The sequence below is a fragment of the Hylobates moloch genome, unplaced genomic scaffold, assembly GCF_009828535.3.
Source record: "Hylobates moloch isolate HMO894 unplaced genomic scaffold, HMol_V3 SCAFFOLD_22, whole genome shotgun sequence".
Lineage (NCBI taxonomy): Eukaryota > Metazoa > Chordata > Mammalia > Primates > Hylobatidae > Hylobates > Hylobates moloch.
Genome location: NW_026652297.1, coordinates 33,302,645 through 33,317,879, shown reverse-complemented (window position 1 = coordinate 33,317,879; position 15,235 = coordinate 33,302,645).

Sequence of the window (15,235 nt, the reverse complement as noted above, 5' to 3'; positions counted from 1 at the left end):
CTCGTGATCCACCCGCCTCAGCCTCCCAAAGTGCTGGGATTACAGGCGTGAGCCACCGTGCCTGGCTTGTCTCCTGTTTCTTACACTGGCTTTTAGGGGCACTAGGTGCTCCTGGGGAGTGGGAGCTGTGCTAGAGCCTATTTTCTCGTGCCTGGCCTGACCCTGGGGGTTCTCTCACTGCTTTCACCACTGTTCTCAGGCCATAAATCCCCCACACTTTTTGGAGTGATTTTGCCCACAGTCAAACCTGATCAGCCATATGCTCCTTCCTGCTTAGAAACCTTGCTGCGCCAGGTTCAACCTCTTTCGTGCCGGAAGTGAGGCTTCTCCTGATCTGACCTCCACTCAGCTCCCCAGCTTCATTCACTGCCAGCCCCGGGTCACTTCATTGAACCCAGGTTCCCATTTCCCAACGAGCTTTGTTTGCTTCTAATTCTAGGCCTTTGCATTTTCCCCCTCTGAATTTTGTCTCTTTTCCATAGTTCCCTCAGTCTATTCCCATGCCAGGAATCTCAAGTCACATCTATAGTTTTATTATTATATACCTCTTTTTTAAGTAGAGATAGGGTTTTACCATATTGGTCAGGCTGGTCTTGAACTCCTGACTTCAGAGGACCCACCCGCCTCGGCCTCCCAAAGTACCTGGGATTACAGGTGTGAGCCACCCCACCCAGCCTCACTGTCTTTTTTATTATAGTAAAATATTTAAGATAAGATAAAGTTTGCCATTTTAATCATTTTTAAGTATAGAGCTCAATAGCATTAACTATATTCATAATGTTAGGCAACCATCAACACTATTTCCAAAACTTGTCATCACCCATAAGATAAACTCCGTATCTATTAAAGCAATAATTTCCACTCCCCCCTTCCCTTAGACCCCAGTGAGCTCAAATCTGCTTTCTGTCGCTATGAATTTCCATGTTCTAGATATTTCATATAAATGGAATCATGTAATATTTGCCCATTTGTGTCTGGCTTCTTTTCATTCAGTATAATATTTTCAAGGTTCATCCATGTTGTAGCATGTATCAGAACTTCATTTCTTGTTTTTTTCGTTGTTGTTGATTTTGGTTTTGGTTTTGAGGACAGCATCTTGCTCTGTCACCCAGTCTGGAGCGCAGCGGCACTGTCTCACTGCAGTCTCCATTTTCCTGGGCTGAAGTGATCGTCCCACCTCAGCCTCCCAAGTAGCTGGGACTACAGGCATGTGCCATCGCACCTGGCTGATTTTTGTATTTTTTGTAGAGACAGGGTTTTGCCATGTTGCCCAGGCTGGTGTTGAAGCCCTGGGCTCCACCAGCAATCCACCCACCTTGGCCTCTCAAAGTACTGGGAATACAGGTGTGAGCCACCATGCCTGGCCTGACCTTCATTTCTTTTTGTGGCTGAATAGTACGTATATATTGTACTATTGTACAGTGTATATTGTACATATACATTCCTTTTTGTTTATTCATTTGATGAACACTTGGATTGTTCCCACATTTTGGCTATCGTGAATAATGTTGCTATGAACATTAGCTTACACTTCACATATGTTTTCCCCTCCGCATAAGATCTTATTTCCACTGTAGACCCTAGTCACGGGCCATCCCCGTGAAAAATGAGGAAGGAAGTTGCCCCATCTTCTTTCTGTGTCCTTGCCTTCCCGGAACAGGGTGTTGGTAGCAACAGGTATGACTCATTCATGGTGGAATTTTTGGCATGAGTAGGACAGGGCAATCTTGCAGACACTCCTCAAATCATCCCACAGAGACACACCACATACTTGGCTTGGCTAAAAAGCAAGTCCTGCCAGGACAAATCCTCTCAAGACTGAGACACTCTAACAGGAAGTGGGCTTCCTGGAGTTGAGTATTAGTAGGCACACCGTGTTTCCTTGATGCAGCCTTTGTGAAAAGGGTTCGAGATTGCAAAAGAGGACGTGACCATAAGAAGGAAGCAAAGAGGAACATTGCAAATAAGCCTGGAAGTCCGTTTTGTCTTCCCTTCAGTGTCCACAGCTGGTTCCGAGGCAACGCGTTCCAAGGCGGATGAAGAGGAGTCTCCAGGTGCTGTGTCACCAGCTGTTTCCTGGGAACCCTGATGCACTCCCGGCTCACTCTCCACACCCAAGTCTATATTCAGCGCACAGCTATTAACTGAATTCACCTAGAGAGGAAAGCTCTTAAGCATTCAGGCAGTATCAGCCCTGGGCAAGCAAGAATCTTGAAGAGCACACATTTTGGCTTTGTTTTTTTTTTTTTTTTTAGACAGAGTCTTGCTCTGTCCCCCAGGCTGTAGTGCAGTGGTGGGATCTTGGCTCACTGCAAGCTCTGCCTCCCAGGTTCACGCTATTCTCCTGCCTCAGCCTCCCGAGTAGCTGGGACTACAGGCACCCGCCACCACGCCTGGCTAATTTTTTGTACTTTTTTTAGAGACGGGGTTTCACCATGTTAGCCAGGATGGTCTCGATCTCCTGACCTCGTGATCCACCCGCCTCGGCCTCCCAAAGTGCTGGGATTACAGGCGTGAGCCACCACGCCCGGCACATTTTGGCTTTTATGTCTGACTGCCTCTCTTTTTCTTTGTGGGGCTTCCATCTCCCTCCTTCAGTTACTGACTCTTAATCCCTCACCCCCTTCCCCCATTTCCCTCCACAGAAAAGTATTCTTTACCTGTTTATTGAAAGTCTCTTATATACTAATTCATACTAAGGTATAAATGACTGAAAGTAGCTTACTGTACTGCCCTTTGCAAAAATACTTTAGTTACATTTTTCACAATAATAATTTCACCAGTGATATCTTTTTTCTTTTTTATTTTTTTTAAAGATAGTCAGCATCTCCCTATGTTGCCCAAGTTGGTCTCAAACTCCTGGCCTTAAGTGACCCACCTGCCACAGCCTCCCAAACTGCTGAGATTACAGGTGTGTGCCACTGTGCCTGGCCTAGTGATAGGTTTAATGTAATAAAATCCAAGAGTTGGAGAAAGATATACTATACTAACATCAATCAAAAGAAAGCTGCAGGCCAGACATGGTGGCTAAAGCCTGTAATCCCAGCACTTTGGGAGGCCCTGGCAGGCAGATCACTTGAGGTTAGGAGTTTGAGACCAGCCTGGCCAACATGGTAAAACCTCGTCTCTATTAAAAAAAATAATAATAATACAAAAGTTAGCTTGGCATGGTGGCGCATGCCTGTAATCCCAACTACTTGGGAGGCTGAGGCAGGAGAATTTCTTGAACCCAGGAGGTGGAGGTTGCAGGGAGCTGAGATCAAGCCACTGCACTCCAGCCTGGGTGACAGAGCAAGACTCCATCTCAAAAAAAGAAAAAAGAAAACTGGAGTAGCTATATTAATTTCAGACAAAGTAGAGTTTTAAGAAAGGAAAATTATCAGGGATAAAGGGGAACATTACATAATGACAAACGGGTCAATTCTCCAGGAAGACATCACAATACTCAATGTGTATGTGCCTAATAACAGCATCAAAATAGATGAGGCAAAAACTGATAGACCTGCAGGGAGAAATAGATGAATTCACTATTGTAATTGGAGACTTCAACACTCCTCTATCAGAAGTGGACAGATTCAGCAGGCAGAAAATCAGTAAAGATACAGCCGAATTCAACAGCACCATCAATCAACTGAATATAATTGACATCTACAGAATACTTTATCTAGCAACAGCAAATTACAAATTCTTCTCACACGCACATGGAACACTGACAAAGGTAGACCACATTCTGGATAAAATACGTCTTAAGAAATGTAAACAAATGGAACTCATTCAAAATATGCTCTCAGACCACAATGGAATTTAACTAGAAATCAATAGCAGAAAAATAGCTGGAAAATTCTCAAATATCTGGAGATAAAACAACATAATTTGGAGGGCAGGGGTGGGAGGAGGGAGAGGATCAGGAAGAACAGCTAATGGATGCTGGGATGATCTTTGCAGCAAACCACCATGGCACACGTTTACCTATGTAACAAACATGCATATCCTGCACATGTACCCCACACTTAAAAGTTGGAAATAAAAAACATAATTCTAAATAATACATGGAAGAAGTCTCAAGAAAAATTGTTAAACATTTTGAACTAAATGAAAATGAAAATATCATTTATCAATATTTGTAGGTTCAGTGAAAGCAATGCAGAGAGAGAAATTTATAGCATTGAATGGAGATAGGAGAAAAGAAGAAATACCCAAAACCAGCAACCTAAGCTTCCACCTCAGGAAAATTTTAAAACAGCAAAATAAATACAAAGTAAACAGAAGAGCTGGGCTCCTCACACCTGTAATCCCAGCACTTTGGGAGGCCGAGGCAGGTAGATCGCTTGAGCCCAAGAGTTCAAGATCAGCCTGAGCAACATGGTAAAATCCCGTCTATTAAAATATACAAAATTTAGCTGGGCATGGTGGCACGTGCCTGTAGACCCAGCTACTCAGGAGGCTGAGGAACAAGAATTGTTTGAACCTGAGAGGCAGTGGTTGCAGTGAGTTGAGATTGTGCCACTGTACTCTAGCCTGGGTGGCAGAGTGAGACCATGTTCAAAAAAAAAAAAAAGCAAAAAACTCCACAAAGTAAACAGAAGAAAACAAATAAAAATTAGGCTAAAAATCAAAGAAACTGAAAACAGAAAATCAATAGAGAAAATCAACAAAACTAAGAGCTGGTTTGTTGAAAGTATCAATAAAATTGATAAAGCTGACTGGGTTTGTTGACTCATGCCTATAATCCTCGGGACCAGGAGACTCAGACAGTAAGATTGCTTGAGGCCAGGAGTTTGAGACCAGCCTGGGCTCATGATGTTTCATGAGACCCCATCTCTACAAAAACATAAAAAAATTAGCTGGGTGTGGTAGCATGGGCCTGTAGTCCTAGCTACTCCAGAGGCTGAGGTCAGAGGATTGTTTGAGCCCAAGAGGTCAAGGCTGCAGTGAGCTATGACTGCACCAAGTGAGACCCTGTCTCTAAAAAAAAAAAATACACCTGTGACTAGGCTAATAGGCTAACAAAGAGAGGCCATCACTACTGATCCCATGGTATTAAAATGATAATTAAAGAATATTATGAATAACTATGCCCAGAAATTTGATAACTTAGATAAAATTGACCAATTCCTTGAACTCACATAAGGAGAAGTAGATAATTTGAATAGATCTATACCTATTAAAGAAACCAAATCAATAATTATTAACCTTCCAAAACAGAAAGCACCAGGCCCAGATGGTTTCACTAGTGAATTCTAAGAAATGGTTAAGGAAGATATGATATCAATTCTGTACAATCTCTTCCAGAAAATAGAAGCAGCGGGAATACTTTTCATTTCATTCTATAAAAGACAGCATAGGGCTGGGCACAGTGGCTCACACCTGTAATCCCAGCACTTTGGGAGGCTGAAGCATGTGGATCATGAGGTCAGGAGTTCGAGACCAGCCTGGCCAACATGGTGAAGCCCCATCTCTACTAAAAATACAAAAATTAGCTGGGCATGGTGGTGGTTGCCTGTAATCCCAGCAACTCAGGAGGCTGAGGCAGGAGAATCGTTTGAACCCAGAAGGCAGAGGTTGCAGTGAGCCAGGATCATGCCATTGCACTCCAGCTTGGGCAACAGGGTGAGATTCCATCTCAAAAAAAACAAAAAACAAACAAACAAAAAAAAAAACAGCATAATCCTAATACCGAAACTAGACAAAGGCGTTACAAGAAAAGAAAACTATAGACCAATATCTTTCATGAACATAGATGCAAAAATCCTCTACAAATTATTAGCAAATTGAATACAACAATGTTTAAAAAGAATTATAGACTGGGTGTGGTGAGTCACCACACCTGTAATCCTAGCATTTTGGGAGGCCAAGGCAGGAGGAACACATGAGCTCAGGAGTTTGAGACCAGCCTGGGCAACATAGTGAGAACTCATCTCTACAGAAAACTTAAAAATTAGCCAGGCATGGTGGTGTGTGACTATAGTCCTAGCTACTTGAGTGGCTGAGGTGGGAGGATTACTTGAGTCTGGGAGGTTGAGGATGCAGTGAGTCATGATTGTGCCACTGCACTCCAGCCTGGGCAACAGAGCAAGACCCTGTCTGAAAAAAAAAAAAAAAGTCAATTTGTGTAATCCATCACGTCAATAGGCTAAAGAAGAAAACTCATATGATCACAGCAATAGATGCAGAAAAAGCATTTAATAAAATTCAGCACCCGTTCATGATAAAAATTCACCCTGGGGCTTTTATTAAAATTAAGAAGATAATAACAACTTTTACCTGGATAAATTATTGGTCAAGCATACTGGGAGAGTTGACTCACTTTGCTAGAGTTTTGTTTTTTACTTTGCTTTCTTTTTTTCTTTTTTCTTTTTTTTTTGAGAGATGGAGTCTCGCTCCGTCACCCAGGTTCCCAGGCTGGAGTGCAATGGCACGATCTCGGCTCACTGCAACCTCTGCCTCCCAGGTTCAAGCGATTCTGCTGCCTCAGCCTCCCAAGTTGCTGGGACTACAGGCATGTGCCACTACGCCTGGCTAGTTTTTGTATTTTTAATAGAGACAGGGTTTCGCCATGTTGGCCAGGCTGGTCTTGAACTCCTGACCTCAGGTGATCTGCCTGCCTCAGCCTTCCAAAGTCCTGGGATTACAGGCATGAGCCACCATGCCCGGCCCACCTTGCTAGAGTTTTAAGACATGTTAGAAATGTACAACCACCAAAAAGTTACGATAGGAGATTTAAACATCTGAAGAACATTTGCACTGAAGATAGATTTTGAACAAACATCACGCCACTAAGCTGGAGCGGCTCTTCCTGTCTGCCATCAGAATACCGTTCTGGATCCAGGCGGGCACACGTCAGTGAAGAAAGAGCCCTTTGCTCTTTACTGTTGGCAAAGCCTAGAGGAACTGATGATCCTCTTGCAGGGGGCTCCGATGACGAGGTCTAGCTGGGGTGGGTGACAGTGGCTGGCATCCTAGCAAGCAGCAAACAGACTCGGTTCTGTATTTAACCCTGTGACCCCTTTGACATTCCCCAGCAGACTTGGTCTTCAAAGCACAATGATTTAGAAAATGAGAACTATTTCCCAGAGCTAAGGAAAGGAAGGCACTGTGGGCAAAGAGAGCAAAGTGGCTGTGACAGAATCCTTTATGCTTCCAAGAGGCCTTTCACCTCGGGGCGCACAACAACAAATCCCTGCATTTCAGATGCCCCAGCTGCTGGGTCATCACCCCTCTCACTGTGAAAGCGTGGAAATCATGCTTTAGCTAAAGCATTTCAGCTACAGTAAGATTCAAAGTCACTTAGAAAACTGAAACATAAACACACTCAAATGCATTCAGAATCCAGAATATTACAGCTAGATAAGACCATAACAGTCAATGTGGTTTTTTTTTTCTTTAGAAGCAGAGTCTCACTCTGTCACCCAGGCTGGAGTGCAGTGGCACGACCACAGCTCACTGTAGCCTCAACCTCCCGGGCTCAAAGTGATCCTCCCACCTCAGTGTACCAAGGAGCTGGGACTACAGGTGTGCACAACCACACCTAATTTTATTTATTTTTTGTAAAGATGAGGTCTCACTATATTGTCCACACTGATCTTCAACTCCTCGGCTTAACCGATTTTCCTGCTTCGGCCTCCTAGAGTGCCGGGATTATACAGGTCTGAGCCACACCACACCCATCCTAATAATCAGTTTTTTAATGTCCCACTTAATAAATGAAGAAACCCCAGCCCAGAGGGACTAAAAATCTGGCCCAAGCACACGAAGCAAGGAGAGGTAATACAGTAGAACAGCATCAAACAGATGTGGGGGGCACAGTGGCTGACGCCTGTAATCCCAGCACTTTGGGAGGCCGAGGTGGGTGGATCACTTGAGATCAGGAATTTGAGCCCAGCCTGGCCAACATGGTGAAACCCTATCTTTACTAAAAATACAAAAATTAGCCAGGCGTGGTGGCAGGTGCCTATAATCCCAGCTACTTGGGAGGCTGAGGTTCCCGGGAGAATCCACTTGAACCCAGGAAGTGGAGGTTGTAGTGAACTGAGATCGCACCACAGCACTTCATCCTAGAAGACAGAGACTCCGTCTAAAAAAAAAAAAGAAACAGATCTGGGCTTGATTTACAAACTTGAAGAAGTCATTTTACCAGCCTGAGCCCATTTCTTCATCTGTCAAGTGGGGAAAGTAAGAATCATCGCATAGGTCTGGTGTGAAAATTAAGACAGAGATTCTGTGAAGCACCATATAGGGCTGCCACATGAAAGCGCCCAATAACTGTTATTTTTCTTTGTTTTGGTTCCTGGAATCAGAGCCGGTCCTCAGTGCCTGGGCTCTGGGATCCCAGTTCATCCCTTTTTCCTCTGGTCCAAATGACAACCACAACAGGTAGTGTATTTGCCAGGACTAGGTCAGGTGGGAAATGAAAGAGATCCCTGGGTGCGTTACAGTGGCTGTCCAGCACACGACACTGAACTGGACCTAATTAACAATCTGTTAACAAAGAGATGAGGAAATTCCCGCAAGATTCCCCACATCTGTATTTTCAGCCCTGACCTCTTTTCCCAGGACTCTGGACTAACTCTGGAATTGCTTCACATGCATACACACACACACACACACACACACACATATATTTTTGAGATGGAGTCTCGCTCTGTCGCTCAGCCTGGAGTAAAGTGGTGGGATCTTGGCTCACTGCAACCTCCACCTCCCAGGTTCAAGCGATTCTCCTGCCTCAGCCTCCCAAGTAGCTGGGACTACAGGCACCACCACCACACCAGGCTAATTTTTGTATTTTTAGTAGAGACGGGGGTTTCACCACGTTGGCCAGGCTGGTCTCGAACTCCTGACCACAGGTGATCCACCTGCTTTGGCCTCCCAAAGTGGTAGGATTGATTACAGGCGTGAACCGTTGCATCTGGCTTTTTTTTGTTGTTTTTAATTATTTTTTTGAGCCAGTGTCTCACTCTATCATCCAGGCTGGAGTGCAGTAGCTCCATCACGGCTCACTGCAGCCTCAACCTCCTAGGCTCAAGCGAACCTCCCACCTCAACCTTCCAAGTAGCTGGGACTATGGGCTCACACCATCACACACGGTTATTTTTTAAAAATTTTTGTAGAGACGGGGTTTCGCCATGTTGACCAGGCTAGTCTTGAACTCCCGGGCTCCACCAGAGATCCACCCACCTTGGGCTCCCAAAGCGCTGGGATTCCAGGTATGAGCTACCATGCCTGGCCTTGCATACATCTCAAAAGAACTTATGCAAAAGAGAACTCTTGATTCCACCTTTCCCTTGCCCACCCAGAGCTCCTCCTTCAGGCATCCTCATCTTTAAAAAGGCAACATAATCCATTCAGTTACGTAAATCAAAACTGTAGGAATTTCCCTAGATTTCTTTTTTTTTTATATTTATTGCTTGTGGAATCCATGTCTGAAATGCACCCAAGTCCACTCTCCACTTTTACTGTACCACCCTCCCCTCCAGCCAAACCCTCATGCCAGTGACCTTTTAAAAATATGCACCATATCAAGTTTTCCCTCTGCTTAGCTTTCCAACGATTTCCCATAGCACTTAGAAAAAAATCCAGACTCCTTTCTCTGAGTCACAAATTCTCTGCGATGGCCCCAGGCTATTTCTCTAACTCATATTGTACCCACTCTCTGTTCACTCACTGTGCTCTGGACAAATCGGCCTTGTTTCTGTGCCTCAAATGTGTCAAGCTCAGTCCTGCCTGAGGGCCTTTGCATGACCTGTGACTCTGCCTGGGATGCTCTGCTAGCAGACTTCTGTGTGTAGGCTCCTTCAGAACTCAGCCTAATGTCACAATCTCAGATCACCCAACACAAGAAGCCACCCATTCACCGTTAGGCCATTTTATTTTAATTCTCTGCAGCTCTTATTGCTGTTTGATAATTTTCTTGGTTATTTCTTTGGGTTTTGTGTGCATGTGTGTTTTTGTTTTTGTTTTGAGACACAGTCTTGCTCTATCTCCCAGCCTGGAGTACAGTGGCATGATCTCAGCTCAACCTCTGCCTCCCGAGCTCAAGCAATCCTCCTACCTCAGGCTCCCAAGTAGCTGGGACCACAGATGTGCGCCACCAGGACCAGCTAAGTTTTTGCATTTTTGGTAGAGACCAGGTTCCACCATGTTGCCCAGGCTGGTCTTGAACTCCTGAGCTCAAGTGATCCTCCCTCCTCGGCTTCCCAAAATGCTAAGATTACAGGTGTGAGCCACTGTGCCCGGCCAGGTTATTTCTTTGGTTATTTTTGATCTCACTCTACAGGAAGGGAAGTTCTATGAGACAGCAGAGATCTTATCAGTGTTTCTTCTTAACTATATCTTAGCACCCAGAAACTCTTTGGCTGTCAACAAATATATGTTGATTGGGTAAATCAAAGACTGAATTCCAACCCACAAAAACTAGTAGTAAAGTGGAGAGCCTTATCTTGGGGGAGTGTTCATTTTCACTGGACTCCCAAGATGGTCTCACATTAGGCACATTTGTGCCTAAATGCACAAGCTCACTGGGCAGGAGTCACAGGAGCGTGGGTGAGTTCAGTGGGATACGCTGAACCCTTTCCCAAGGGGTCCCAACTGGCTGGGCATCCAAAGGCTTCTGCCCCAGGAGATCTCTGCAAAGGGAGTTCTCTGTGTGTTTCAGTAATGGGACCAGCTTGATGGCCTATTTCTTTCTTTTCTTTTTTATTTTTTATTTTTTTTTTAATGATGGTGTCTTGCTCTGTCGCCCAGGCTGAAGTGCAGTGGCACGATCTCTGCTCACTGCAAGCTCCGCCTCCCAGGTTCACACCATTCTCCTGCCTCAGCCTCCCGAGTAGCTGGGACCACAGGCGCCCGCCACCACGCCCGGCTAATTTTTTGTATTTAGTAGAGACGGGGTTTCATCGTGTTAGCCAGGATGGTCTCGATCTCCTGACCTCGTTATCCGCCCACCTCAGCCTCCCAAAGTGCTGGGATTACAGGCGTGAGCCATCGCACCCGGCCTTGATGACCTATTTCAACACTGTTAACTTGTGTTCCCAATGCTCTGTGCTATGGCAGTGGATGGTCTCTTACCACAGATATGTGCACAGAAGTTACTGCCTCAAGCCTGTGTTTAGCAGTCGTTTCGGAGGATCAGTTACCTAAAGTAAACATGAAATTCCATTATTTCCTTATTTGCATGGCATGCCACATGCTTTCACACTATTTGCTTTTACTTGAGCTCCTTCCCACCCCACCCCCACTCACCACCTATGGAAACCCCATTTCTTCCTCTTTAGGGCATAGCTCAGGTGCTGCACCTTCTGAGAACCTGTCTGATATTTTCAGGTTGAGATTGGTCACTGCTTCCTCAGATTCCCGTACTCTTTTTTTTTTTTTTGAGACAGAGTCTTGCTCTGTCACCCTAGGCTGGAGTGCAGTGGTGTGATCTCAGCTCACTGCAACCTCTGCCTCCCAGGTTCAAGCGATTCTCCTGCTTCAGCCTACCGAGTAGCTGGGACTACAGGCAGGTGCCATCATGCTCAGCTAATTTTTGTACTTTTAGTAGTAACAGGGTTTCACCATGTTGGCCAGGCTGGTTTGGAACTCCTGACCTCGGGTGATCTGCCCGCCTCAGCCTTCCAAAGTGCTGGGATAACGGGTGTGAGCCACTGTGCCTGGCCCCAGTACTCTTTTGAATGTACACACATTATAGTACTTATTTTATCTTACCTTTTATAATTACTTTTATATACCCACACCTACAAAATTATAAGTTCTTGAGGGAAGAATCATGCCATTCTTTTTCTTTTAATCTCCCCTTAGCAACTATCACAGTTATTTATACTGAGTAAGTGCTCAGTAAATGTTAGTAAAATGTATAAAGGAATCCAAAAGGCAGAAGCAACCCAAATATCCAACTACACGTGAATGGATAAGCAAAATGTGGCATATGTATTCGATGGAATATTACTTAGCCTTCAAAAGGAAGGAAGGCCGGGTGTGGTGGCTCATACCTGCCATCCCAGCACTTTGGGAAGCCAAGGTGGGCGGATCACTTGAGGTGAGGAGTTCAAGACCAGCCTGGCCAACATGGCGAAAACCCATCTCTACTAAAAATACAAAAATTAGCCAGACATGGTGGCTGGTGCCTGTAATTCCAGCTACTCAGGAGGCTGAGGCACAAGAACAACTTGAACCCAGAAGGTGGAGATTGCAGTGAGCTAAGATCGTTTCACTGCACTCCAGCCTGGGAGGCAGAGTGAGACTTTGTCTCAAAAAAAAGAAAAAAAAAGGAAGAAAAGAAGGAAATTTGGACCCATGCTACAACATGGATGAAACTTAAGGACATGATGCTAGTGAAATAAGCCAGTCACAGAAAGCAAAGCTGTAAGATTCCACTTACACAAGGCACCAGGGGGAGTCAGATTCCCAGAGACAGGAAGTAGAATGGGGTTGCCAGGGACTGAGGGCAGGGAGAACGGAGATTAGTGTTTAATCAGGACAGAGTCTCAGTTTGGGAAGATTAAAAAGTTCTGGGGATGATGAGAAGCTGCACAATGATGTGAATGTACTTAACACAACTGAGCTGTACACGTAAAAAGGATTAAGGTGGTAAATTTTGTCGTGTGTATTTTTCCACAATTAAAACACTTTTTAGGCCAGGCACAGTGGCTCACACCTGTAATCCCTGCACTTTGGAAGGCTGAGGCAGGAGGATCACTTGAAGCCAGGAGTTTGAGACCAGCCTGGGCAACAGAGTGAGACCCCATCTCTACTAAAAATACAAAAATTAGCTGGGCGTGGTGGCACGCACCTGTCATCCCAGCCATTTGGGAGGACAAAGCAAGAGAATCACTTGAGCCCAGGAGTTTGAGCCTGTAGTGAGCTATCATCGCACCACTGCACTCCTGCCTGGGTGGCAGAGCAAGACCCTGTCTCAAAAAAAAAAAAAAAAAAAATCGAAGAGAGAGTGAGCAGTATTCCTTTTAGTCAGGTGGTAGCTGAACACCTTTTTTTGACTAGGTAAAGCTGACCCAGGGAGTGGGGAGGATCTTAAGCTTCTGCCAGCAGTTCTTCATAGCTATTTTCTCTCCTCTCAGCAAGGGAGACTGAACATGCAAACCAAACACTTGCTGATTTGCTCAAGTAACCCAGACCAGAGGTCCAGACCTCCCCCCTTGTCAGGGCAATACGCCAGGCACTGAGAAATTACCAAGCAACTGCAAGTCTCTATGTCCAGTCATCCTGAAGGTAGATGAGGAACTGCTAGGATCAGACTTTTTGTTCATGATAATAATAATTATTTTCTTTTATTATTATTATTATTTTATTATTTTTTTTTTGAGATGGAGTTTCACTCTTGCTGCCCAGGCTGGAGTGCCGTGGTGTAATCTCGGCTCACTGCAACCTCCACCTCCCCGATTTAAGGGATTCTCCCGCCTCAGCCTTCTGAGTAGCTGGGATTACAGGCGCGTGACACCACGTCCCGCTAATTTTTTTTTTTGTATTTTTAATACAGACGGAGTTTTGCCATGTTGGCCAGGCTGGTCTTGAGCTCCTGGCCTCAGGTGATCTGCCCGCCTCGACCTCCCGAAATGCTGGGATTACAGGCATGAGCCACCACACCCGGCCTTGTGATATTTCAACTCATGTATACAATGGGTAATAAATCAGGGTAATTAGCATATCCGTCATCTCAAACATCTATCATTTCCTTGTGTTGGGAACACTCAAAATCTGCTCTTCTAGCTTTTGAAAATACACAATAAATTGTCATTAATTGTAGTCCCCCTATAGTGCTATAACTAGAGCATATTCTAGCTGTAATTTTGTATCCACTTAAGATAGGCTTTAAAATATATATATATATATATATATGCTTAGGCGGGAGAAACCCTAAATGTCGGGAGGCTGAGGCAGAAGAATCACTTGAGCCCAAGAGGTAGAGGTTGCCGTGAGCCAAGATCACGCCACTGCACTCCAGCCTGGGCAACAGAGTGAGACTCTATCTCAAAAAACAAACAAACAAACAAAAAACAGATGTGGCGGGACATGGTGGCTCACCTCTGTAATCCTAGCACTTTGGGAGGCCAAGGCAGGCAGACCACTTGAGGTCAGGAGTTCAAGACCAGCCTGGATATATGTAAAACCCTGTCTTTACTAAAAATACAAAAATTGTTGGCCGGGCGCAGTGGCTCATGCCTGTAATCCCAGCACTTTGGGAGGCTGAGGCGGGTGGATCACGAGGTCAGGAGATCGAGACCATTCTGGCTAACATGGTGAAACCCCGTCTCTACTAAAAATGCAAAAAAAATTAGCCAGGCATGGTGGCGGGCACCTGTAGTCCCAGCTACTCGGGAAGCTGAGGCAGGAGAATGGTGTGAACCCAGGAGGTGGAGCTTGCAGTGAGCCGAGATTGCGCCACTGGACTCCAGCCTGGGCAACAAAGCAAGACTCCGTCTCAAAAAACAAAACAAAACAAAACAAAACAAAAATTGTGGCTCATGCCTGTAATCCTAGCACTTTGGGAGGCCGAGGCGGGCGGATCACGAGGTCAAGAGATCGAGACCATCCTGGCCAACACGGTGAAACCCAGGCTGTACTAAAAATACAAAAATTAGTTGGGTGTGGTGGCACATGCCTGTAGCCCCAGCTACTTGGGAGGCTGAGATAGAATTGCTTGAACCCTGGAGGCAGAGGTTGCAGTGAGCTGATATCACACCACTGCACTCCAGCCTGGCAACAGAGCGAGACTCCATCTCAAAAAACAAAACAAAACAAACAAACAAACAAAAAGCCCCATAAAAATTAGCTTGGCGTGGTGGTGCATGCCTGTAATCCCAGCTACTTGGGAGGCTGAGGCAGGAGAATCGCTTGAACCCTGGAGGTGGAGGTTGCAGTGAGCCGAGATTGCGCCACTGCACTCCAGCCTGGGCGACAGAGCGAGACTCCGTCTCAAAAAAAAAAAAAAAAAAAAAAAGATGAAATGGAAATGTTACAGGTTAATGAAGAAAATATACAACTTTAGTACTTGCTTATAAAGTTTTTCTAAGATGCCATCTTGTAAAGGATAAAGTTCAACTACTGTAATAAAATTTTGTTTTTAAGTAAATAAGATGGGAAATTCATGGCTTCTGCCTCTTAGGGACAGTAAATTTTGATCTACATGACCAAGGTTCCACCACCGCTGCAGGGTGGTGACATAAGAGGATTTCAAGGAGATATTTATTTCTGATTTTGTCATCAGGAAAATTAATTTACT